Source organism: Trachypithecus francoisi, unplaced genomic scaffold (assembly GCF_009764315.1).
Source record: "Trachypithecus francoisi isolate TF-2019V2 unplaced genomic scaffold, Tfra_2.0 Lachesis_group13, whole genome shotgun sequence".
Lineage (NCBI taxonomy): Eukaryota > Metazoa > Chordata > Mammalia > Primates > Cercopithecidae > Trachypithecus > Trachypithecus francoisi.
In genome coordinates, this window is record NW_022681458.1 from 107,748,385 (window position 1) to 107,774,958 (window position 26,574).

General features: G+C 39.8%; 1 long non-coding RNA gene across 2 annotated transcripts in view; it reads right to left on the bottom strand.

The window, feature by feature from the left end:
• Nucleotides 1–382: 382 nt before the first annotated feature.
• Nucleotides 383–26,574, bottom strand: part of LOC117095066 — a 50,888-nt gene continuing 24,696 nt past the window's right edge. For both annotated transcript variants that reach the window (XR_004441797.1, XR_004441796.1), the window contains exons 3-4: nt 629–812; nt 383–470 (exon numbers count right to left, since the gene is read on the bottom strand). This is a non-coding gene — a long non-coding RNA (uncharacterized LOC117095066). The remainder of the gene's footprint in view (nt 471–628; nt 813–26,574) is intronic.

The window sequence follows — 26,574 nt, forward strand, 5'->3', positions numbered from 1 at the left end:
CATTTCCTTCCTTCTTTTTTTATTTTTATTTTTATTTTTGAGGTGGAGTTGTACTCTGCCACTCAGACTGGAGTGCAGTGGTACAATCACGGCTTACTGCAGCCTTGACCTCCCAGGCTTAAGCAATCCTCCTGCCTCAGCCTCCCAAGTAGTTGGGACTACTATGTGTGCCACCATACTCACCTAATTTTTAAATATTTTTTTGTAGAGACTCTGTGATCTTCCTGTGTTGCCTCAGCTGGTCTCAAACTCCAGGACTCAAGTGACCCTCCCATTTCAGCCTCCCAAAGTGTTGAGATTATAGGCATGAACCACTGTGCCTGGCCTTTCTTTCTTCTTTTCTTCTTTTCTCCCTTTCTTCCTTTCTTCTTTCCTTCCTTCCTTTCTTTCTTTCCTTCTATTTTTCTCTTCCTTTCTTTCCTTTTTTCTTTTTCTTTTTTTCTTTCTTTCAGTGACTGGCCAATGAACGCCTAAAGGTCAGGGATAATATCTTATATTTACATATACCTAAAGGCCACCACTACAAAACTCACTGGGGTGCTGGGTATTTCCTGTTTTAAGGCTATGGATGGGGAGCATGTGGAGGGGACTGGATGTAGAAAGAGAGGTTATCATCATGGTGCCCTACCCAGAGGAGAAAGATGGTGTTGCTTTGGAATTGTATGGCTACTCAGCCTTCTTCCAGCCACGGGAGGGGCAATACTCCTTCCTTCCACTCCAAGCAAGAAATAATATGGACATGTGAGGGATCTTCAAATGCCTTCTTGTGCTGGTTTACAGGTGGCTCAGCAGGACCTGCCATTACATTCTACCTAATAATAGGAATTAAACACAAGACAAAGTTAGCAGAGTGAGGGGGTTAATAACATGGACTCTGGAGCCAAGTTTACTGAGATCAAATCCCAGCTCTACAACTTACGAGCTGGGTGGCCTTGAGCAAGCTGCATAACCTCTCTTTGTCTCTGTTTCTTAATCTGGAAGCCCAAGGTAACCATGAGAGCACCTATCCCATAAAGTTGTCTTGAACTTTAAATGTGTTGGTAGTCACAAAGCACTTAGAGCAGTACCTCATACAAAGGGGGACTTTACAAGTGCTTGCTATTATTATTCATGTCCCCCTTCTTCTAGTGTTTTCTTTTTTACTAAAATAGAGCTTGCATTCACACTGCTTATCTTATAGCTTTGCACACGTAGGCTTCTGCTTATCTTACAGCTTTGCACACCTGGGCCTCCTAGTGTACATGAATGATTTTTGCAAAAACCATCAGCAGAAAAGCCTTTCAGCCTAGCATAGTGGAAGAGGTCTGGCAGACCTGAGTTCAAATGCCAGTGTTACTCCCCAATGTGGCTGAGTCTCAATAGTCTCAATTTCTTTATCTGTTAAATGAGGCTAATAATGCTTTCTTCATATTATTGTTGAAACAGTTAGAAATAATGCTGGATATAATCACTTGTTGGCACACAGTAAGCACACAATTAATGTAACAACTTTCACCATCCCTGTCATCATCATGAGTTGAGTTTCTCTCAGGTCTCATAAAGTACTTAGCACACAGCTAGAACTTATTTATAAAAGGTAATTATTACTTACAAGCTTGAGGTTTATAAGGTCTTCTACAAAAGAATGCACAGCTTTCCCATACAAGCTGACATGAACTTTGTAAACATATTATCATACAATTCTAATGCTTCCTACCAATTAACAATAATATGCTGGTGAAATCTAAAATCAATTTTTGCATCATGTTTATATTTTAAACAAATCCTCAGTCTTCACTATAATCTACACCTTGAAACATGCATTTGAAACCATTTTCAGGGATCTGGGCACAGTGGCTCATGCCTGTAATCCCAGCACTTTGGGAGGCCAAGGTGAGCGGATCACCTGAAGTCAGGAGTTCGAGACCAGCCTGGCAACATGGCCAAACTCCATCTCTACTAACTATACAAAAATTAACCTAGCATGATGGCGGGTGCCTGTAATCCCAGCTACTCAGGAGGCCAAGGCAGGAGAATTGCTTGAATCCAGGAGGCAGAGTTTGCAATGAACCGAGATCGCAACACTGTACTCCAGCCTGGGCAACAGAGTGAGATTCCATTTCAAAAAATAAAAATAAAAAATAAAACTATTTTCAACAAAGAAAGACTTGGCTTCAGTAGTATACTAAAAATGATTACTCTATTATAGGTAGTCGCAGGCATCACTATTTTAAAAGAGCACCAAAGGAATACAGCAAGAGCTTGCTCAAGATGTACATTGCCTAAAGAAAACATTGTGATGAAAAAGCAATGACTCAAAATCTTTTTGAAGTTACAAGTTACAAGGGATTTGTTCCTTTGAAATCATTTTCAGAATTCAGAAAAGTTTTTAGAAAAAAAATAATGAATAGCTTTAGCCTTGTTCAGAAGACTCTTAATAGCATCATTGCATGTTACAGCTGTAAGGAATCATCCTAAAGATAATTTTAGGATAGTTGCCCCCTTCACAGATGAGGAACTCAAGCCCAGAGAGGTGATGAAAGTAGCACAGAATCAGTCCTTTATCGCCTCTTCCACTGCCGCTCACCTCTCTGGACTTGAGGTCTCACATTGGCCCTAAACTCAAGAGCTACGGCATTTCTTCTCTGACTTTAAATTTAAATAAATGTGTCAATTGATGTACATGCACCCAAAAGAAGATAATTTACACCTCTGTAAAGGAGGTGTGAGAGATTAGCAAGGTGTGAGATTAGCGAGAAAAACATGAAAGAGCAGGAAGGTCGAGAACCTCTTTAACATAATTTTGTTTTATCAATGTCTTAGACTACTTCATCCCTTGTGCAAATTTTTTATCTAAGAGCTATTAAGTCAAAAACATATTTTTTGATGAGGACTAAAAAGCTTTGACTACTCAAACACATGAACTCAGCGAAAGGCACACCCTGAGTATTCGAGTCACGTGGATTATAGGAAGAGTGCCCAGAGCCATGAATGGTATTAGTCAACCTGCTATCTATGGCCATAATGTATGTTTATGGAAAGCCCCTCTATTCACAACGACTAAAATCGAGTAAAGCCTTCACAGATGATGAAGTACAAATCTGTTCTCTGTTCTGGCCTTCTTGATGCTTTGAGCTCTCAGCCTCCCGGAGGAAACCAGCCAGTACCAATGTGGACAGCTCAAAAACAATTTCCAACAAGTGTCTCCACAGTTGCTTTTCAGTTCCACTTTTCTGAACTTTGTAAAGGGCTATCACAACCAGGATTACAATGCAAAGGCAAAGCCAATTTTTTTCTCCATTGTCCTGATATGACTTTCTTCCCTGGACCTTTCATCCTGTGTATGGGAAGCCACCCATCTGGACTGTGAGAAAATTATTTGGGGAGGGGTGTTGCCAAGGCAGAAGTTCTTTCATAGGGTGGAGAGAGTAACTTGCTAAAATTCTTATCACATTCTCGCTTTCACAGAGTCTCCTAAGTCTTCTGGGAATAGAGAAGGAAAGTGGAGATCACCCCACCAAGCCAAGCCCAGCTCCCTCTGTGTATTCCACTCATGATTAATTTCTGAGTACCTAAATGGGAGTTATTTTGAAGTCTTCATTCCTTACTTTTTTTTCTTCTATTACTCAACTTCTTTGTTATTTCACTGCTCGTTACCACCTCTACTAGAGAACACAGGAAAGGAAATGAAACTCACCTCTAATGATATAATACCAGGAAAAAAAAATTGATTCTGTCCATACTGTGAGAGTCTTAGAACAAAGTGACTTTAGAGAGTATCACTTTGTAGTGGTTACAGTGACTTAAGATGTGACTTTGGCTGCAAGATAGACAAAACCTGACTCTGTTTAAGAGCTAGAGACATGGATTCACTTCATGTAATAAGAAGGCCTTGGGTAAGCAATTCTGAGATTGGTGCAATGACCCAGCAATGGTGCACAAGGGCCCAGGCTCTTGCTCTCTCAAGGCTCCGTCATCTTCAGAGAGTTGACTTTTCATCCTCACATGTGTTTACGCAAGACAAAGTGGTCATCCCGATTGCAAGCATCTTTCCCCCACAATTGCTTTCAAGGCAGGAAGGTGAAGGCAGGGAACAGGCTGTCTTCCCATGTCTCTATCATTTTATTTAGGAAAATAACTCTTCCCAGAAACCCTCCAGCAAACAGCCCCTTGGGTCACATGAGCCACATAATTGCAAGAGAGGCTGAGAGAAGTCCTATGTTATTTACCAGCCTCTATTCTATACTGAGAAGTAGACAGGAAAAGAGTGTGTGAAATGACTATAGAGTTAATAGCATCTGCCACAGTGGAAAACGGTCTTATTTGACAACAAAGAAAATTGAGGCCAAGAGAATTTTTAAAACTCACATTTCACATTGGTTGGGCACCCACTGTTTCCTGGACCCAAAAGTTAGTTGGTGGCAAAACCAAAGTTAAAAGCGGGGTGGGCCTGACCCCCCTCTCTATGCATGTGTGTTAGGCCACACTGCAGTCTGTCCAGGAGTAGAAGAGACAATAATGCACACTGATATTTGCATTAGATAGAAGAAATGACTTCAAAAAGGAGAAGGAAGATTGTTTGATTCTTCTTGAGTAATAGAGACATAAACACCTTTCTATTAGATATAGCAGTGATTAAAAAGATGCACCAGGGAGAAAATTTTGAAACTTCTGGCTATCGTAAGCTTTGGGAAAATTAGACATCCATTTATTCTATAGCAAGGTATCAATAAGGAACCAAGACTCTACCATCCAAAAGACTAAAAGATAAAAATATAAAAGCATCCCACTGTTTTGGAACCTTTTTATCATCCCTGAATTCATAATGAAGAACTGAAGCTAAACAAGGTTCAATGACTCACGTTAAGCTCAAGGAGACTCGATGACATGGCACAGGTCAGTGATTAATGAAATTTTCATGTGATCTCAGGCAGCAGAGCTTAAGCCATATATTTAAGCAGAATATATGTTATATGTTTCTAAAGCATGTCAGCTCTGTCTGATTTCCTAGACAACTCAGGCAAAGGCCAAGATACCAACCTGAATTACCCTTGGATTTCATCCCAAAGTTGTGACTATGACCTAGGTAACTGTAGCTATGGTCTATTCATTATTGTCTTACAAATTACGTTATATGGAAACTTCTAACAACCTTGGTAAATTGTTTAATTTGTAGCTTATATGTGGAAATGGGAGTTTCAAAATTATACTCTACTATGAATATTAACAGCCACAAATTACCAACACACCTTTGTCCTGAGCAAATGGTCACAATAAGCCTGTACATGGAGGGCATTGATGCAGGTCCTCCCTTAGATACCCAAAGGGAAGAGTGGTGATGGTGTCACCAGGCTGGGGTGGGGCAAATGAGTGGGTCTGCCCAGACCTCATGCAGCTCCCAATTGCCTTGTGTGACTACAAGGAACTTTATTTCCTATAGCCTTCTACTGTAGGGGAAGCTTGAGCAGGGCCTGCAGGGATGGGGAGTTTCATTCTTCACCCAATTCCCTAAGACATTGTTCCGATCTAACAAAGCCCAGTCCTTTGGAGAAACACAGAGTCCTTTTGTCCTATGCAGGGGAATCCGCATTTGATTTAGCACAGAGGCCTGGTGTTACTAACTATGTCACTATGCAATACTGTGCTATGAAGAAGCCCCAGACAAATATGAATGTTTAGCCATATTCTTGCCCTATTGTATGCAAATGCTTTTTATTTCTGAATTCAGATTATCTACATGACTGCTCTAGAGTGATACAGAATGCTAGAGACAGAAGGAGCTCTAGAAATGATCTACTTAGACCACATCTTTTGACAGAACAGAAAAAGACACTCTAACAGTGTTAAGAAAGCAGCCAAGCCAGAACCAGAATCCAGAGCTCCTAACTTACTTGATTCTCTTTTGTAATGCAGAGATAAAGTGCTGCCTTCTGCATCGATCTATCCATGACCACCTAGAAGGGAAGGCGTGTCCCTTCCTGGAATGTGCCTTTCAGTGAAGACACAGTTTTATAAATAACAATTGGTAAAATTGAAATCATGCTATACTTCAGGTACATTGTGGTCTTTTGTGGGCTTACAAGGAAACCTATTACTTACTATTTCTATGAAAAAAAAAATGTACTTAGGGTTCCAAACAACCAACTTGCACATGCAATTTCAGAATAAAGGCATTTCATAAATAGCCTGAGACTATGACCCCATAGCATAGTTCTTGGAAATTCTTGCATTGTTTCCATGGTCACAGATGCCCCGTGACTATGAGATGGCTGCAATGGTTGGTAGGAAATTCCCAGCGTCTTCACTGGGGTCTCTCCTGCCTAGGCCCTTCCTTCCCAGTATCAGAATGGCTGCCTTCCCAGCAGCTGAAACAGCAAGTCCTCATTGAAGATCATCTGCGGCACATCTCCATGTCTACTGCAGAGATTCACTGAGGTAAACACTGCTGATGTAGTGGACACAGACATGTGCCACCCAGATTCTCTGTCAAGGAGGAGCTTGCTGCCCAGCTGCAAGGAGTGTTGACCAACAGATGGCCTCCAGCTGTCAGTTTCTTCAATGTCAGCCTCAGCTAGAAAGAGCCACTTTGCCCAAGATTGTGCCTTCCTGGCATGGTCCACATCCAGTGATGGAGTGAGGCAGCGGGATAAAGGCCCAGACAGTTCCGTTCAATAGGGGAAACACAGACTGACGATAGTCTCTCCAGAGCTCCCCAGGGGTAGGCTGAGATTTCAATGGTCCTGCATTGTGATTCAGCTTTTTCTTCTGCCCAGTCCTGTTATCTCCCCCTTCTTTTGACAGGTTTTGGTTTGTTTGTCATAGACTGCTTTTAAGAATAGTTTCTGAGGCCGGGCGTGGTGGCTCACGCCTGTAACCCCAGCACTTTGGGAGGCCGAGGTGGGCGGATCACAAGGTTGGGAGTTCAAGACCAACCTGGTCAACATGGTGAAACCTCGTCTCTACTAAAAATACAAAAATTAGCCAGGCATGGTGGCGTGCGCCTGTAGTCCCAGCTACTTGGGAGACTGAGGCCAAAAAATCACTTGAACTTGAGAGCCGGAGGTTGTGGTGAGCCGAGATCACGCCATCATACTCCGGCCTAGGTGGCAGAGAGAGACTCCATCTCAAAAAAAAAAAAAAAAGAGTAGTTTCTGATATACAGAAAACCTGACACTATAGCACAGAGTTTCCATATGCCCTCATTCAGTTTTCCCCATTAGTAACACCTCACATTAGTATAATACATTTGTTACAATTAATGAAACAATACTGATACATTACTATTAACTAGAATTGATAGTTTATTTAGATCTCCTTAGTGTTTACTGAATGTCCTTTGATGGTTCCGGGATCATATCCAGGATGCCACATTACATTTTGTTGTTATGTGCCTTTAAGCTTCTCTCCTTTTACAGAACTCATTTCAAATAAATATCTTGCATCCCAAATTCCACCTGTGAATCTGCTTCCAGAGAACCCAAGCCACGTCAGCTGGTTCACTACCCAACAGCCATTCTCCCTTCTTGCTAACAGCATCCCGATTTCCGATGGGCAGCAATGAGCCCAGCCCCAGGATGTGAATCACAATGGGTCTAATGCAACAGGTCCACTGCAACCTTATTTGCTAGTGACTGACCCAGGGTGACCACCCAGTCCTGACAGACACCAGGGGATATCTGCCAGGGTCTTTCTAAGAAGATTTTCCTCCTTGAGTTTTTTTAAGAAAATTATCATAAGGGTTCAAGGAGAAAGTTTGCTTGTCCCACCTCTTTCTCCATCTGCTTTAGTCACTGCCATGTGATACCTGAAACTACACAACATCAGGCATTAAAGCAAAGCAGAATGGGCAAAGGCTCCTGGATCTCTCATGACATCATTGAGCTGCAGAACCAGCACTGTACCCGGAATTCTTAAGTAAATAACAAATGCCCTTGTGTTTAAGACATTGCCAGTTGAATTTTCTGTTACTTGCAGCTGAAAGCATTTCTAATATGCACTCACAGGCTAGCATAAGAAGAGGGTTTACTGTAAGGATTCACGTGGCTAAAAGGAAGTTAGAATCTCATAAAGTTTTAAGAACAGGGTCAGACCACACAGACAGTAGTTCTGAACAGTAGTTCTAAATCCAGGGAAGCTGTAAAGACCCTCATTAATAGTTTTAAAGATCCTTACTCCAGTGCTCAACTTTTTATAATCTTTTATCTGCCTCATAGTCTCTGCTTCCTCATCAATGTGAGTGCCTTAAGATATCTCAAATCTCTCTTAATCTACTGAACTTCTAGTTCTAGTTCGACTAGAAATTCTCAATATGTCCCTATTGAAATTCCTCAGGGGAAGACTATAGCTGACCCAGCTCATCTTTTTCTGCTAGGCCATACCATAGGACACTGGCCAGCCTATAGCTTCTCTGTTTTTGACACAAGTATCCTATCTTAGTCCAATCAGCTATGCTTGGAGGAACAAGATCACATGTATAAAATCTGGCCATACAGAGCTTCCCCTTCAACAACATTATATACGGGACAGACGCTTGGTCTGGCATAGGGACACACAGAGTCTAGCACAGCACAGTCAAGAGCAGAAAGGTGAAGCTATCAATGCCTTGCACTCTTATCCTCATTTCTACCCCCCTCCCTCACCAAATTAGTCTGGTTCTAATACTTTTTGTCCATTTTGAGTTTTATTACTGGCAACAGTTATGTCTCACACAAATAAAAGATGTCTCCAAATGCATCTTTGGTTACTACTAGTAGGAAAGAAAAAGAGAAAGACAGAGAGAAAGAAAAAGAAAGAAAGAAAGAAAGAAAGAAAGAAAGAAAGAAAGAAAGAAAGAAAGAAAGAAAAAAGAAAAAAGAAAGAAAGGAGAAAGAGAGAGAGAAAGAAAGAAAGGAGGGAGGGAGGGAGGAAGGAAGGGAAAAGAGGACGGATGCAAGAAAAACAGAGTGAGAGAGTATTGTATTTCACTGGCACAAACAGGTGTTGATGGCAGAGACTTGGCACTTTAGCCAGAGGGGAAGACAGCATGCAAAGCCATGTAGGAGTGAGGTCCAAGCCAGCTCCCAACTCAGCCCAGAACCAATGGGAAACAGAGAAGGTTTCATGGAAGATGGAGGTTTTAATTGATGACATAAACTAGACAAATCCCACAGGCTCCTGCAGTACAATCCTGCTCCACGGAAAGCATTTTATGAATTCAGCCATACCCTGGGTCATACCATTCTTCCCATAGGAGTGTCATCTCCCTTCCCCTGGCATCAGCACTATGATACATTTTTACTGCATATCTCATCAGAGAGGCTTAAATTAATACCATTTCCAAAACAGCATAAGCATCCAATTTATCCCTGGGAATATGACAAGCAATGGGAAAACCCAGCCCAACGTATCTAAAAGCACAGAGAAACTATGAAAATGGGATTTTACTCCATGACTACCAAAAGTTTCTTGCAAGCATTTGCTTTGCAGAAACCTTGGCTTTCATTCCTCTCTTGATTTTTTAAGCTGGTCTTTGAACACTACTCAGTAGGTAGTTGGCCCTTTTGATGTTTGGCACTTGCATAAAAAGGATGAGTTATTTAATTTTCTGCAAAGGCAACCAAGCCTGTTCTGTATGTAAAGAGGCAAGCAGTTCAGGCATATGTGACTGTGTGGGAGTGAAAGCTTTTCTTCTTTGAAGGTTCAAAGTTAACATGTCAATTGAATTTCAAGGAATTGTGCATTGGACCCTAAAATGTGGAAACTAAGTTAGGCAACTTGAAGTGCAAGGTTAAAGCAATTATCAGGAAAATTAAGAGGAACCGAAGGACTGCTCATGGTGGAAAACTTTTTTTTTCTTCTTTGTTTCCAATTATCTAACTTGGCTATCTTCTTACCAAATAGAATGTTGGCAATCCAGCAGAAAATCCAAAAGAAACTTAAATTGGCTACGACCTCAAAAGTAAGACAAATTAGAAGTCTGGCTTGATTATGCAGATTGGTTAGACTACAGGCTGGGGACAAAGGTCATTTAGCCTGCATGATCCAGATTGATCGCTTGTGTGGAGTTGAGTTAATGTGTGCTGATAGAAGTTTTCAATTTTTGTGTAGACAAGGCCTGAGAGGAAGTGAATAACACTCAACAAATTTGTTGAATGTCTGTATGTGGTAGGCTGTGTGCTAAAGGCTACAAATACAGAAATGAAAAAAGACAAACATCTACCAAAACTACTCTGTAAAATGAATCTAAGAAGGATAGACTAAAAATAAATTAAATATTCAAAAAGATTATGAGTTTTGAGGATGATGAAGCATTTTGAGTTTCATGGACTTTCAACCCCCACCTCCCACCCCAGGGACCAGCCTACTTGAATCCAATCCAATCACCTTAAATGGAATTGAAGACCTTCTACAATTTGATCACATAAGGTACGTTTACACTCTATCCCCAACCAAACATCTCCAGCCCCACGCCATACCCTCTAGGGTCAGTTCAACTGTTTTCTAATGTACTGTCACTCTGTGGATTCAGTCAAGCCATTCTCTCCCCTTGAAATATCCTCTCCGTCTTCATTCCTCATAACCCCCATTCTTCATCCCACCAGTTCTTCCTGCCCTACCATATCTGACTGTTGAAGCCCACTTTTTTCAGCCTAATAAAATGCAAAAGCCTCCATGAAGAACATCAGTGATTCTTCTTAGTCTACAATTACCACGCACTCTCTGAGCTCCTATCACATTTTGTTTATAGCTCCTGCTGGGAGCACATTATTTTTACCTGTCTTTGTAGTCATATACATATCTCCATCTCCTACTAGTTTGTTATTCTGAAGACAGTTGTGGTCTTATTCATTTCCTTAGTCATGCTAGATTTGCACAGAGTAGATATTCAGCACATTCATTACTGTATTGAACGGTGTTGAAGAAGAACAAAGCAAGATGCATGACTATGTCCTCCTTCCAGAAAAAGAGCCAACAGTAAAGCCTAAATAGCCTGCAAAAATTAGTTTGTGAGGTTTCTTTGTATCTTTCGTTATTTTTCTATATCAACACGCTGCTTTGACCATGGGTTTCCCCTCCAGACTTCTGTAATTCTTGATATTTTTTGTTTTAAAAACTTATTTTTGTTCTAAGGCACTCTTCCTTTGTGTGTCTATCTGTACTGGGAAGTTGGGCCACTTCAGGAAAGCATGGACCAGTATATGGCTGACAGAACTTCCTTATCATCAGAACACGTCCACATCCAGACTTTTCAAGGAAATGTACGTTTTGCAGGAATGTTCACCACACTTTCAGCTGGAGAGTTCTCTCTTTCTCAACTTTTATTTTAGATCCAGGAGGTACATGTGCATGTCTGTTACAAAGGTATATTGTGTGATGCTGAGGTTTGGGATGCAAATGATCCCTTCACCCAGGTAGTGAGCATAGTACCCAATAGGTAGTGTTTCAACCCTTGCCCCCTTCACTCTCTCCCTACTCAGTGGTAGTTCCCAGCATCTATTGTTCCCATCTTTGTGGTCATGAGTACACAGTGTTTAGCTCCCACTTACAAGTGAGAACATGCAGTATTTGGTTTTCTTTTCTTTTCTTTTCTTTTTTCTTTTTTTTGAGACGGAGTCTTGCTCCGTTGCCCAGGCTGGAGTGCAGCAGTGGCGCAATCTCCACTCACTGCAAGCTCCGCCTCCCGGGTTCACGCCATTCTTCTGCCTCAGCCTCCCGAGTAGCTGGGACCACAGGCGCCCGCCACCTCGCCCGGCTAATTTTTTGTATTTTAAGTAGGGACGGGGTTTCACCGTGTTTGCCAGGATGGTCTCGATCTCCTGACCTCGTGATCTGCCCACCTCGGCCTCCCAAAGTGCTGGGATTACAGGTGTGAGCCACCGTGCCCCGCCCGGTATTCGGTTTTCTGTTTCTGCATTGGTTCGTTTAGGATTATGGTCCATCAGCTAGAGGTTTCTTTCTTCCAGAGCATGCCAGTCAGTTACAAGAGGAGAGGCATGTGGACAGACAAACCCCAAATAAGGAGCTTCCTATTTGCAACCAAAATTACTTAGATCCCTGGACTAATTTCAGCTAATTCTTCCAAAGACTAAAAGGTCTAGTGACTGGAATTTTTTTTTTTTTTTTTTTGAAACAGAGTCTCCTTCTGTCACCCAGGCTGGAGTGCAGCAGCGCGACCTCGGCTCACTGAAAGCTCTGCCTCCCGGGTTCACGCCATTCTCCTGCCTCAGCCTCCCCAGTAGCTGGGACTACAGGCGCCCGCCACTACACCTGGCTAGTTTTTTGTATTTTTAGTAGAGACAGGGTTTCATCATCGTGTTAGCCAGGATGGTCTCAGTCACCTAACCTTGTGATCCGCCCGCCTCCGCCTTCCAATGTGCTGGGATTACGGGCGTGAGCCACCGCGCCCGGCCTTTTTTTTTTTTTTTTTTGAGTTGGAAGTCTCGCTCTGTTGCCCAGACTAAAGTGCAGTGGCACAATCTTGGCTCACTGCAACCTCTGCCTCCCGGGTTCAAGCGATTCTCCTGTCTCAGGCTCCAGAGTAGCTGGGACTACAGGCATGTGCCACCACATCTGGCTAATTTTTGGATTCTTAGTAGACACAGGGTCTTGAACTTCTGACCTCAAGTGATCTGCCTGTCTTGGCCTCCCAAAGTGCTGGGATTACAGGCGTGAGCCACCAACACCCAGCCAAGAAAGGATTATTCTATGTCAACAATTAAAGAAATTCAGAATAGAGACATCAAGAAAAGAGGTAAAGGCAACAACAAAGGTATTTTTTACATTAACTAAGCTGCTTTTGACTTCATGGACTTCTGAGGTTTCAAGGAAAGGATGGTTATCATTACTAATGACAGCCCAGACAGAGTCATTCATTCAGTCATTCAATAAACATTTATTGAATGTCTAACACATAGCAGGACTGTTCACAGGACAAGGCAAGGCATGGTGCCTGTCCTCAGTCTAGTGAGGTGACTAGATCTTAAACTACACAATCAATTGTGAAAAGTCTGACTATGGAAAAAATGTGTGGTGCTGTGAGAATGAATGATGGGGGTGTGCAACCTAGGCTGGAGGTCAAGGAAGGCCTCTCTGTGGAAATGACATTGAAGCTGGGCCCCAAAGGACAAGAGGATGTTTCCCATATTAGAAAGTAAAGAGAATTTGTTTCAGGCAGAGATAATGTGAACGTGGACACAACCAGGTCTGGAAGTCATAACAGGAAGGAAGATGGAAGACAAGAAAATTAAGATGTGAATTCTTATATAGGGACCCAACCCTGACTGTCCCACTAGGCCTCCTTATTATGTGTTCTTACGGCATCCGGTCTCTGTCTTCCAGAGTTCATACTTGTGTGTGCGTGTGTTTGCCCAAAGAGACTATCACTCAGTCTCTACCACCTAACTGTAGGACCCACCAGGTGAAAACATTTTCCATTCTATTCACTATTGCAAACCCAGTGCCTACTCCAGAACCTGAAACATCGTATGCACTCAATAAATGTTTGCAGAATTAAGGAATGACTAAATGACATTCCCTCCATATTGTTTTATCCTACATTGTTACAGTATTTTAAAAAACACTGCAAGGAGTTGGGTTTAATTCTGGTTCCAGCCTTAACTCCCTAGTGATCTTGGATATTTCATTTAACCTCTTTGGGACCATATTCCTTCATGACCAAAATTAAAATATTGAATGTGATTATCTCTGAACTCTTCACCAGCTCAAAATTCAAATGTGTTCTATTCCTACGGGTAATACTTTTTGTTTCTTTTCTTGTGTTTATATTTCCCACTGGGTCTTGTGTTTTTTCCCTATCATTTATTATTTGCCTCCTCACGGGAAAACCCCAGTACTTCAGGTGCTGCTATATAAAGTTAGAATTTGTAAGTTTATCAAGCCTCAAAGGAAGCAAATCCTGAAGAACTGTCCTTTCCTCTATGCACACCTGTGGGGGTTATCAAAAGACTAACATCAAAGCTGATTACTTTACCAAGAGGTTCCCAGCCAAGTAGCCCTTTGACTTGCTTTCATACCTATACACTAAGATGAAGCTAGTTAAAAAACAAAATTCAAAAACACTTCTCATTTATATTTTTGTCTCTTCCAGTGAAACAGATTACTTCAAACTAATTGACCATCAATGGGGTACAATTATCCCTCCTACATCTTGCACTGAAACACACAAATACACATATACATACACACACAGGATGGATTTCCAGCAACGTGCATTTTTTCCTGAAAAATTCTTAGAATTATTCTATTTCATTGGTTTATTAATATGTGCTCTTTAATATGCTTGTCTTAAAAATGAATATGGATAAGATAATGGTCAGGCCTGGTGGCTCACACCTGTAATCCCAGCACTTTGGGAGGCCGAGGTGGGTGGATCACAATGTCAGGAGTTCGAGACCAGCCAGGCCAACATGGTGAAACCCCATCTCTACTAAAACCACAAAAACTAGCTGGGCATGGTGGTGCACGCCTGTAATCCCAGCTACTGGGGAGGCTGAGGCAAGAGAATGACTTGAACCCAGGAGGCGGAGGTTGCAGTGAGCCAAGATCGTGCCATTGCACTCCAGTCTAGGGGACAGAACAAGACTCCGTCTCAAAAAATGACTATGGATAAGATAACATTTATTTTTGTATCTGAAAAAAATCACAATTCATAATTTAAAGTATTGCCAGTGGCAAGAGTTAAAAATAGCTGATTTTTTTACTCTGCTGATCATAACAGGAGGAGAAAAGATGTCAAATGCCTAGTAGTTTGCACTAATCTAGATCACAATAATATTATAAGTAGATTTACAATATATTAATTAACCAATTTAATCTAGCTTTTTTGTGAATATAAAGTTTTTTTCAGCAGGTAACAGGCATGATTTTAAAAATTGGTTTAGAATTTCCCAAAACATTGCTCCTATGTCTCTGAGTGTTTCCACCCATGAAACAAAATATAAATCTACTCCAGTTTGCACCAGGACAGCTAACAGACAACAATGTATTGGAAGGGGTATATATTTATATTCAGGAGTGCCTGTCTGGAAAACAGAGGTGACTATATCAGGTCTGATCTTCAAGTCTGTCTTTTAATTAGTCTGCTTCAAGTACTTGTTCTCTATGTGAGAATCCAACTTATTTAACTCCGGATGATCATGTTATGAATGCAGGAAGTAATGGCTATTCTGGCTATTTGCAAAGACAAGATTTGGATATATATTCTAATAACACAGTATGAAATCGAGTAAAGGAGTGTTCTTAGGTGGGAACTTTATCAATGTTGTCACAAAAGGTAATGAGTCAAAGCTTAATAACAATGTGCCAAAAAGGTTGTCTTAGCAAAAACAGCAAAAACCCATCCTAGTAGAATTCATCTGTTACTCTACAGGCAGATTTGTGAAAGCTTCAGCAATTTTCTTCTTGCCAAGAAAACTGACTTTGCTGTCCAATTGTTTGCTCATAGAAAGGGATTTTTATTTTTTAATCAACATTTTTATATATATTGGTCATGTTAAATACTACGTATTTCTCTTTGAAATCTTAATTAAAGATATGTCTTGTAAAAAGAGCTTTATTGAGATATTATTTAGATGCCACACAACTCACCTATTTAAAGCAGACAATTCAATGGCTTTTAGTATATTCACAGAATTGGGCATCCATTACCATGATTAGTTTTAGAACACTCATTACTCCCAAAAAGAAACACCATACCCCATAGCCACCATCCCACAGTCTTCCCATCCTTCAAGGTTTAGGCAACCACAAAAATGATTTCCATGTCTATAGATTTGCCTACTCTAGGCATTTCAATAAAATGAAATTCTACAATTTGTGACCCTTTATGACTGGTTCCTTTCACTTAGCATAATGCTTTCAAGGTTCATTCACATCGTAGCAGATATCAGTACCTATTTCTTCTTGTTAGCTAAGGACATGCCATTGCATGACTATATCACCTTTTATGTATTCCTTAATCAGCTGATGGATTTGAATTGTTTTCACTTTGTGAATATTATGAATAATGCTGCTATGAATATTTGTATGCAAGTTTTTGTGTGGATACAAATTTCATTTCTCTTGGGTGTGTCTATAGTTAGGAGTGGAATTGCTACATCATATAGTAACTCTGTGTTTCACCATTTGAGAAACTGCAAGACTGTCTACCAAAGAATTTACCAAAGCGTTTATGTTCCTACCAGAAGTGTATGAGAATTCTAATTTCTCCACATCCTTGCCAACACTTGTTATTAACTGTCTTCTTTACTATAGCCATCCTAGTCGATGGACAGTGGTATCTCATGGTGGTTTTTATTTGCATTTCCCTAATAACTAATTATGTTGAACATCTTTTTTATGTGCTTATTGACTATTTGTAGATCTTCTTTGGAGAAATATCTATTCAGATCCTTTGCCTATTTTAAATTGGGTTGTCTTTTATTATTGAATGGTAACAGATACATATTTTAAAAGAACCTTAATATGTAAAAGCTAAAAATTCAATTAATATATGTTGAGCACCTGTTATGTGCAGTTAAGGGCAGTACCATGTTTGCAGAAGGCACAATATGTGTGCAGAAGGGAAAATATGCATTAAGAAGCTTACCATTACTAAGGTAGGTGGGGGCGTGAGACACATAAACTAGGAGAGGAAAATCCTATCAGGTTAGAAAATCAGAAGGGCTTTGTAGAAAATTTGGTATTTGTGACGGGTCTTTAAAATGGGGAGAATTTTGACAGAGAGCTAGGAGAGGGCATTTTGGGCAGAGAGAACAGCACAAAAGGGGCACAGGGACACTGGTGTTTAAGGCATGGTAGGAGAACAGCAAGTAGACTTTTGGCTAGAGCATGGAATGAGCAAAAGTCTAGATGATGAGACTGGGAGAGGTCAGACAGGAACACATTAGGGAGGCGTGTCAGGTTGAAGGGTCTGTGTTCAAATCTCAAAATCAGTAGTCCTCAACTGGGCATAATTTTGGCCCCCAGAGAATACTTCACAACGTCTGGGGATATTCTTGATTGTCACAACTGAGGATGCTGCTATTAGTGGGTAGAGACCAAGGATGGTGCCAAGCACCCTACAATGCACTTCAGCCCCCTATAACAAAGAATTTTCTGTCCCCAAATATCAATAGTGCCAAGGTGAGTCTGACAACGACCTCAACTTACCACTCGGAGAGAATTTCCCATGCTACAGCACATAGAGAGGGACCCAGGTAGTGCCCAGGGCCCTTTTAAAGAAAGTATATTGACATGTTTAGAGAGAAGAGAGGATGGAATCATATAAAATGCTCAATTAATAACAGAGAAAGCAGAAAGGGAAGGGAAGAGAAGTGGGATGGAAAAAGATATACCATGCTAACACAAACCAAAATAAAGCTGGAGTAATGGTAGACAGTCTGTAGACAAACCAGAATTTAGAACAAGGAAAGTTTTCAGGAATGAAGAAGGACACTATGTAATGATAAAGGGGTTAATTCTCCAAGAAGATATAACAATGCTTAAATGTATATACCTAACAACACAGCATCAAAATACATGAGGTAGAAACTGATAGCACTGCAAGGAGAAATAGACAAATATTTTAATTGGAGACTTTAACATCTTTCTTTCAGTAATTGATAGATCCAGCAGGCAGAAAAACCAGTAAAGACATATTGTAGTTGAACTGAATAGTACCATCAATCAACTATATCTAATTAACATTTATAAAGTACCACATCCAACAACAGCAGAGTGCTCATTCTTTCCAAATTCACATGGAACACTCAATACAGACCACATTCTGGGCCATAAGATGTGCCTAAGCAAATTTAAAAGAATAGAAATCATACAAAGTATGTTCTCAGACCACAATGGAATTAAGCTAGAAATCAGTAATAGAAAGATGGTTGAAAATCCCAAAATATTTGGGGATTAAACAACACACTTCTAAAAAGACAAACTGAAAAGAATGAAATCATGTCCTTTTCAACAAGACTGATGCAGTTGGAGGCCATTATCCTAGGCAAATTAATGCAGAAACAGAAAACCAAATACCATACGTTCACTTATAAGTGAGAGCCAAACATCAAATACTCATGAACACAAAGATGGCAACAATAGACGCTGGGGACTACCAGAGCCAGGAGAGAGGGGTGCAAGGGTTGAAAAACTAAATGTTGGGTACTATGCTCAGTGTCTGGGTGATGGGATCATTCAGACTCCAAACCTCAGCATCATGCAGTATATCCAGGTAACAAACGTGCATGTATACTACCTAAATCTAAAACAAAAGTTGAAAAAGAAAAAAAATTATACCAATAACTCATAAAAAATAAAAAGACAAATCATACCGAGTATTGGTAAAGATGCTTAAAACCGGACCTCTGATACCCTGCTAATGAGAATGTAAAATAGGACAACCAGCTTGGAAAACCGTTTCACAGTATCTTAAAAAGTTAGACATGCCAGGTATGGTGGCTCATGCCTGTAATCCCAGCACTTTGGGAGGCCAAGATGTGTGAATCACTTGACGCCAGGAGTTCAAGACCAGCCTAGCCTAGCCAACATGGAGAAACTCCAGCTCTACTAAAAATACAAAAATTAGCAGGGTGTGGTATCATACATCTGTAATCCCAGCTACTCAGGAGGCTGAGGCACAAGAGTCCCTTGAACCCTGAAGACAGAGGTTGCAGTAAACCAAGATTTTACCACTGTACTCCAGCCTGGGTGACAGACACAGACTCTGTCGCAAAAAAAAAAAAAAGAAAAAAAAAAGTTAGACATAAACCTACCATGTGATCTAGCCATTCTACTCCTATGTATTTACCTGGAGAAATAAAAGCATATATTTATATAAAGACTTATCCATGAATGTTCATGCAGCTTTATTGTAATAGCCAAAAACTGGAAACAACCAAATGTCCTTCAGTGGGTATACGGACAAACAATTGTGATATGTCCATACAATGGACTACTCCTCAGCAATAATGAGGAATGAACTATTAACGAATGCTACAATCTGGGCGAATCTCAAAATAATTCCTGAGGGGGAAAAAAAAAGCCAGACAAAACAAGAATACATGTTGCAAGGTTACTTTCATATAAAATTCTATGGCATGCAAACTAATCAACAGTGACAGAAAGAAAATCAGTGAATGCCTAGAGATTGTTGGGAGGAGGAATGGATGCAGCAGGGTAGGAGGCAGGGGGTAGAAAGGGGAACAAGAGAGTGCAGGGTTGTAATGCATATGTCCTTCATCTTGATTGCAGCAGTGGTTTCATGGGTGTATACATGCGTTGAAATTTATCAAATTGTACACCTAAATATATGCACTTTGTGGCATGTCATTTATACTTTAAGAAAGCAATTTTAAAATATATATAATGCAAATATTCAAGAAAATTGAATTTTATATAATGCGAATATTTCTTTTGCATGGAGAGAGATTAAGGCATTTATCAATCTAAGCTTCTTTTACTGGTTAGTTCCATTGTCTATCACAGACCACCGAAATGCTAAAATTATAGTGAAAAACTAACTCAGCAGCTTATCTCATTTTGTTTTGTTCCATGAATTATTCCTTTGACAAATGTGTATTTGGTTATGAGGGTAGCTGGGTAAGAGTATGTAGACAGAAAAAAGGCTCAAAATAAATGATGATAGGTCATTTAACATTATCTTCTTATACAAAAGGCAGCATACTGTATTTCTACAAATAGGTATTTTATATCTATACTTTTACCAAGCATCTTCTTGCAAATGTCAGCTTCTATAGACAGAAATCACATTATTTATGAATGCTTCATAGAGCATCTGGGGCCTAAATATGCTATTTGATGAGAAAGATGTTTCAACCAAATCTTAATTTTGCTCTAAAAATCTATTTATTTATTTTGCAGCTGCTTAAAACAAGTGTGGCCTTTTAGGGCTCTAAAAAAGGCAAACGAGCAAACATAACCCATTCTTTTAGACACCATCTGAACATCATGAGGTTCATTTTATGTGGCTATGTTTTAGATTCTGGGCATGTGGACCTTTATTTACTTTCATGGCAGCCTTAAGTACTCTCACCTCTTCACGCTTTCCCTGGAGATCTGTTGATGGCCATTTTAGTTATGGGTTTGTCAACCAAAGGGTACTTTATTCAGGAATTAACATGCCTCAGCCTGTCACCTCTAGATATCATTAGCTTAATCATATTTTGAGCTTATTTCACTACATTGAAAGGAAGAGAGGAAGATTAATACATTTTATAAAGACCAAGTTAGGTGAATATATTAAACAAAGCAATGCTTCTAAAGGTTTCCATTTTAACAGGTAACATAAATAGCTTTTCTCCGATGAACCGGCTTCTTTGTTTCCCTCTTTCATGAGTTGGCTTTCCTTTCTTGACATCTTTGAAATGATTGCCCATTGAGAGGTGCAGTTGGAGGGCTGCAGACTCTGTTCAGGACAGCAAACACTCTTCACTCTGAACATGGATTTAACACATTGTCTGAACTTCTCATATGGACCTTAGCACAGTCCACTGAGCACTGTTGTTTTTATTTTCCATATATTGAGCCAAAAAATGTAGGTTCCTGGGCCTTTTCTACAATGCAACAAGTCAGAATCTTAGGGGGAGGGGCCTCAGGAACCTAGCTTTGTAAAAAGCTTCCCAAGTATTTCTAATACACACTGATGTTTGAGAAACTTCAACTACAGCCAAATTTCTCAAACTATGGGTAGGCCCATTATAGCATATAAAATCAGTGCATTCTGTTATAACAAGTATTTTTAAAAATGAAATACAAAAATAGAGTAGACTAGAATATATCAGAATGCACCCAAGTTATAAAAATATGGAACTAGGGAAAATATGCTTTAGGGTAAATTTTGTGAACACATACATATTATAATATGAAATACATATAACAACATAAATAAAATGTGTTTGTATGTGTGAGCACATATATCACATAGTGATTATCAGATATACATGACATCATGAGATTATATATTATATATAATAAATATATAATATTACCTAATAAAATTATTATATAATCTATAATCTCATGATGTCATATAAATACATATATATGAGAAATCTCATGTATTTTTTCCCCATGAAAACCACTAGCTAGAGGAATTCTCCAGACAACCCTCCCATTGGGCTGCTTCTCTGAATTCCTAGCAGCAGTGAGTCTGAGGCCATACCTGTGAGAAGAACTCTGTAGCCAGGGAGATGTCATGTGTCCTAAACCATCAGCCCAAGTGGGGCAAGAGTGAGTCACATTTGTGAGGAGCTCAAAAGCTAAACAAAAATCACAGACTGAACATGAGACCAAAGATCTCAACAAACTCCCCGAAGACTGGCCCAAGAGTCTCCTCAAGGCAGAATTTGGGCTCTCCCTAGCACGGTGGTAGAATGAGCAAGTCTAGACTCATCTCTGTGGCTGAACAGCGCCTCCCCAATCTAACCACTTTCTCTCCCTCTTCTTACATATGACCTCTTCTCCTGCTCAGGAAAAATCTAATCTGTATGAGTCTAGGGCTTACAGTTGAGACATCTCTTCCCTGCCTTCTCCACCTGAGAAATGCCCATATTACAATTCCAAGCTTAATTTCTATCTCCTTGGTAAAAACTTTCCCAGCCACAGTCAAAGTTCCCTTCTCTGAAGTTCTACATTTTTTAATTTATTATGATGATTTTGCTTCTATGAATGTATGCATTCATTCAAAACAAATATTTATTAAGCACCTACTGTATGTCAGATACTGTGTTGGTAGGCAATTCATCACTCAGACAAATGACGTATGTTGTTTGACAATAAATAAGTCCAACAGAAATTGTTAACTGATTATCAATATGCATTTTTGCTTCCTACGTATTTTTTTTTCATTTTTTCTCTCCTGTCCTTTTCTTATTTTTTAAGCTGGGTAATAATAGATGAAAGTTCAGAGCCAATTGAGTGACAGGTAGTTGTGCTGATTTTCTCATAGCTTTAAAATTGAGTGACAGGTAGTTGTGCTGATTTTCTCATAGCTTTACAATATAGGGCTGCTTTTGTGTAGATGTGATCATATTTAATCAAATTAAAAACACTTATCAGGAATGTATCTGAATATACTCCAAACATATCTATCCTAAAAAAGCAAGTCCACTGAATGCATAATACACTTTTTCATTTGTTTCAATTCGATCAACTTGAGGTGCTTAAATGAACAAATAATACACTCACATCTCCCTAGGAATATCCTAAACCAAAAGCTAAGAATGACTTGCTCCTTTCTTTGCTACATAAGCTCTAGGAGTAAAAATATTGCCTTTATGCATTTTTAAACAAGGAACTAAAATAAAAATATCTTTATATTTTGAAAAAATGGGATAAAAATGTATACTATATTTCTGTAATTGAGTAGTTTGAAATAGCTATGAAGCTGGATCCACAAACTCTCTTACAATAAAGCTTTTGAAATACACAAGAGTATATATTAATTACAGAAAAATTTGAAAACAGATAAGTACAAAGAAAAATAGTTTTTTAAAAATCACCTGTAATCCCACCACCTATGGAATAACACTTGGACTATATCAATAGGTCTTACTGAAGAAGTCTTTAGGTTTTCTTTTAATGTTGATTTGAAATCTTTGGATTTGCTGGCTCTAAGAACAGAACTATGTCATCCAGCCTTTGACATAATGGTAGAATCAGATAGAAAAAAACCAATGTGGAACAGGCAATATGTTCCAAGAAAATTCCTATGCACCTCTCTTAATGCAACTATTAAAATGGGGGAGAAAAACTGTTAAGAAAAAGGTAACTTTATCACCAGGACAAGATATGCTATTATTGCCTTAATAACCAAATTACTCTGTGATATTACTTTCGCTCAAGAATGTTCTATGCTTAATAAGAAGTGCCAGGATGGGATGTGCTTGGCATTTTCATGCTCATTGATTGCAGTGCCTCTGAGCATTATAGAATGTTCAATTGAAATGTAATTTTCCAGCTAAGTTACAGCTCTGCAAAGGATTAGGGAAACTCAAACCCTAGATTTCGTCCTACAGATTTTGAAGTTAATGTTATTATGACTATCTCACATGCCAGGGTAAACCCCATAGTGTTAAGTTACACTCATGAGAATAGAGTGAAACTACAATCACCAATTTACAACTGACTTACAAAAAAGAAAAAATTCACACAGACAAACTGCTGCTTTAAAGGAAACTTAACTAATGATAGTATTGCAAAGATGAAAGCAATTTGATCTCTACATATTAATATCAATATGTCCATGCATATCCCACCAATGACAATATAAAAATGGAAAGATGTCAGGATATCTAAGCATGGTGTTAATGTCTAGACAAAATTAAATTTGATCAAAGAACAAAGATATTGTGACTATCAATCTTAACTTCCTTCTGTTAAGTTTAACTATGAGCGTACCCATAATTTATTTCCAAGATCCCCGAGACACTCTGACTAGTTCTCTGGAACTTTTTACTTGGCAGTTCAAAGATTGAGATATTTTAAGAATATAAGCCTATAATAGCATATTTATAGATAATTATATATATAACATGATTCCCTGATCTTTTGATAATGCTAGGACCTGTTGAATGAGAGCCTGAGTGAAAGCAGTAATTCAAAATTTCCTTCCTTTGTGATTTTTTTTCATCTAAATCTCACCATGGCTTTTTCATTGTTTAGGCCTTATTGTATAGAGGGCAGAGCGAGCCTGATAAGAGCAAAGGAAAGGCTTAACACAGTTTGGAGAAAGCAGTGTGGATTTCCTCCAAAATCAGCACAGGGACCCGCCCTGGGGGCCTGGAACCATGGGAATTTCCTACTGAAGGATGTACCAGACTATAACATAATTTCACCATAAGATTAATGGGACTTGGACTATGGAACATTCTCTGACTCTGGGTAAAATCAAATACCACAAGTTAGAAGTTGAATTTTTCTTTTTTATGGATACCAGCATATTGTCGAGGAGACCCACAGACTACAACAGGGAGAAAAAAAGATTTCTCCTGCATCTCCTGTGAACTGTGAAGAATTGAAATTCTATGCTTGAAGACAGCAACCACACAAAGCTTCAGAAGAAGAAAAAACTTTAAAGCCACTTCTGAAAACCGATGAATGTCACATATTATGCTCACAGGATATCCTATCCAAAAGGATTTGCTCCTTTCCACTGTCAGCTTGCAGCTGTGACTATCACATTCTTGGGGTGAAACTATGCTCCACATCCACTTAAGCCTGATCTATCCATGAAAGTTACCAACCACAAAAATGCAGCCACTGGAACATCCTGCCCTCCCATCACTACCATAAACACTTGGATACTGCTTGATTTATTAACGTGGTAAGTGATTCTACTAGAACAGTGGTTCTCAACATGGGGCAATTTGCCCTTCAGAGGACATTTGGCAATGTTTGGAAACATTTTTGATAGTCACACCCAGAAGGTGTTTGGGGCTGCTACTGGCATCCAGTGGGTAGAGGCCAGAGATATTGCTAAACATCCTACAAGTCATAGAAGAGCCCCGACAGCAAAGAATTATTTTGCCTGACGTGTCAATAGTGGCAAAGTTGAGATATGCTGAGCTGGAGTTTTTTATTTATTTATTTATTTTCAACTGCTCCGTGGAAATGATTATGTATGTGGATGTGTAGGGATGAAATAAGAGTATATTTATCTACTTTCATGTTTCTCCACCCATCAACACCCTACTCTCTACCTTTCTATGAGTGGTCACCATTCTGCTTTCACCTAAAGCCATGGCTTCCTACTGAAAGACACGAAAGGTAACTTTCAGCGCAAAACAACTGTTTCTCTCTTCTAGGAGCCAAATGGTAAATGCTAACTTTTCAAGAGACTTCAACTATTTTGATGAATTGAGCTTCTTCCCTAGCCAGTGATGAAAAACAACATAGATAATAGTCTCTGCAGCTGTTGGGAGGCGTGTGTGTGTGTGTGTGTGTGTGTGTGTGTGTGTTGTCTAGATTAGCTGTCCTGGCTACATCCATTCATGCGCTTCACCAAGCAAAACGTCTCATTCCTAAAATAGGGTAGTCAAAGAAACCAGATCAACTTAGAAGGAAACATGAAACCATGGGAAAGAAGATAAGGCTGACCACACCACGTAATCATCTTGTTTTCAGAAGAATCAAAGGCTTGCAATGCCAAGGCCACCTGTTGAAGTCCAGGAAAAGAAACATTGGAAGAAGACAAAAATGCCTATGAGGATGCAATGACAGGGCAAAGCCGAAATAGAGGCTGGAGGATAGAGAGGGCCACATTCTTTTCCCAGAACTACCTCAGAACCATGCCCCAAAATCTAGGCACTGCCTGCCTTCTTTTAAAAGTGCCAAAGGATAATAGACATCCTCCCTTGATTGCACATCACAGAGTTTACAGCCCTATTCTGATAAAGGTAGATATCTCTATTTCCTGAGGTGTTTGAGTCTAAAAAGCGGAGTGGCCTGCATGACCTGATAAGCCCTTATCTGGTATCATCTTTTGACATGGAGCACATTTTTATTCCATGTGCCTGAGTTATAGAAACTATGATGTGAAGGAAAAGGCCAAGTCCTTGATAAAAACCAGGGCCCCTTATCGGAGAAAGGACTTGAACTTATAATGAGGCAAAGTGATATAAAGAAATATCCCTTGCTCGAATGAGTTTTCCACTGTCTATCACAGTGCTTGAAAGTCACCATCAGCGAGTCATTCCTCCTTTCTCCTTACACGCCAGCTACAGAAGGAAGTGTGGGTTTGCACACTTTGGGATTCTGTGTCCCGCCCCCATTCCCTTTATCATTCTGTCCCTCACCCTCATCCCCACCCTTGTCTTCTCTTTCATTAAAAGAGGCTCAGGTATCATTTTGATTTTTGTTTTGTTTTGTTTTTTTTGAGAGGAGTCTTGCTCTGTCATCCAGGCTGGGGTGCAGTGGCACGATCTCAGCTCACTGCAAGCTCTGCCTCCTGGGTTCACGCCATTCTCCTGCCTCAGCCTCCCGAGTAGCTGAGACTACAGGTGCCCACCACCACGCTTGGCTAATTTTTTTGTATTTTTAGTAGAGATGGGGTTTCACTGTGTCAGCCAGCATGGTCTCGATCTGACCTCGTGATCAGCCCACCTCGGCCTCCTACAGGCGTGAGCCACTGCACCTGGCCTCAGGTGTCATTTTTAGGGAACTTCCCATTTGACACTACCCCACCACCCACTTCTACGCTTCTATAATAATCAGTTCATAACATCATCATTATAACTAAGATATTTCACATCCATTCACAAATTCCAGTGGATCTCAAATGTTTAGTGAGCAAAATATTCACTTGAGGGAGTTGCTAAAATACAGATTCACTTGCCCTGTGCAGATTTCGATTTAGCAGTTGTGGGGTGGGCCCAGGAGGCAACATTTGTAAATAAAACCTTCCACAGTGATTCCAGTTTTTTTTAATGATTTGTTAATCTTTATTGAAGTATAATCAACAAATTTTTAAAATGTATATATTTAAGGCATTCAGCGTGGTGTTTTGACATAAGCATACCTTTATGATGATTTCCACTTAAGGCATTCAGCGTGGTGTTTTGACATAAGCATACCTTTATGATGATTTCCACAATC